General features: G+C 43.8%; 1 pseudogene; it reads right to left on the bottom strand.

Moving 5' to 3' along the window:
- Window positions 1-1,073, bottom strand: part of LOC109391731 (tigger transposable element-derived protein 1-like) — a 16,688-nt pseudogene extending 15,615 nt beyond the window's left edge.

Here is a 1,073-nt window from a genome sequence, read left to right as displayed (position 1 = left end):
AGGAAAAAGAATAAACATACTCAAAGCTGTAATTTAAATTTTCCATTTTCCTCCAGCCCTCTTAACACAATTATTGTCAAACTTGAAATAGTCAGGGCTCAACTACAAACCTCAAATTTTGCAAAAAGCCTACAATGCAAGGGTGGGGAGAAGTAGCTGAAAATCATTTTGGTAGAAATCCAGTTCCACTGGATGAGCATTAAACACTTTGAGGTGTATTAAATTTACAATATACCCACGGTGAGAGAACATTGGACATCCGATCGCCTTGAACACCAAGGACTGAAGTAACCGTGTGAAGCCCCTATCCCAAAATGCTTCCGTTCCTAGCAGTGTACATGGAGGAGTTACTGAGGAAGGACTGAAAAAGTGAGTCCTAAAGAAATATCAAAGGAAAACTTTAGTACAGAACCACTTGGATATAGAAGATGAAGATGAGGTAGACATCACAGATGACCAAAAAATGGCAACTCTATGTACCAATAGCTCAAGCCCCAAATGCTAGGGTCATCCTTGACCCATCTTGTGTCTTGACCCAGGGACAAGATCCAAGGTTTGTGGGGCCTGAAACGTGTGCAGTGAGGCTCTTTAAAAAAGGAAAAGCATTATTTGGGGGGCAAACTTTTGAAAAACATGTGCTGCTTAAAGTACCCTGAGGGGTTCAGGAGTCGCAGTAATTTCCCCTCTGCCCACACTGCCTTCCTGTTGGTTCTGCCTTCAATACATGTCAAGAACCCATCCTCTTTTCCTCCTCTCCACCTGCCCTTCTGGACCCAACTACCTTCATTTCTTGTCTGAACTCCTGAAATAGCCTTCCATCCTTCTGGTCTTCTTGCATCTTTCCTTGTGTCTTGACACTCTGCTCGTCCCACAACAGGCAAATTAGATCATGTCCTTGGTTGGCTCAAAACACTCCGAACTTCTCTACTCGCAGTAACAGAGAAAAGTTCTTACTATGCCTTCTGCAGTCCTGCTCTATCTGTCCTCTGGGACCATGTTTCCTCCCACACTCTGCTCCTTACTCACCTTTCACCACCTGGTATTCCCTGATGTTTTTGGAACCTGCCAAACAT

This window comes from Hipposideros armiger, unplaced genomic scaffold (genome assembly GCF_001890085.2).
Source record: "Hipposideros armiger isolate ML-2016 unplaced genomic scaffold, ASM189008v1 scaffold_301, whole genome shotgun sequence".
Taxonomy (NCBI): Eukaryota; Metazoa; Chordata; class Mammalia; order Chiroptera; family Hipposideridae; genus Hipposideros; species Hipposideros armiger.
This window is presented reverse-complemented; position numbering and strand designations above follow the sequence as displayed.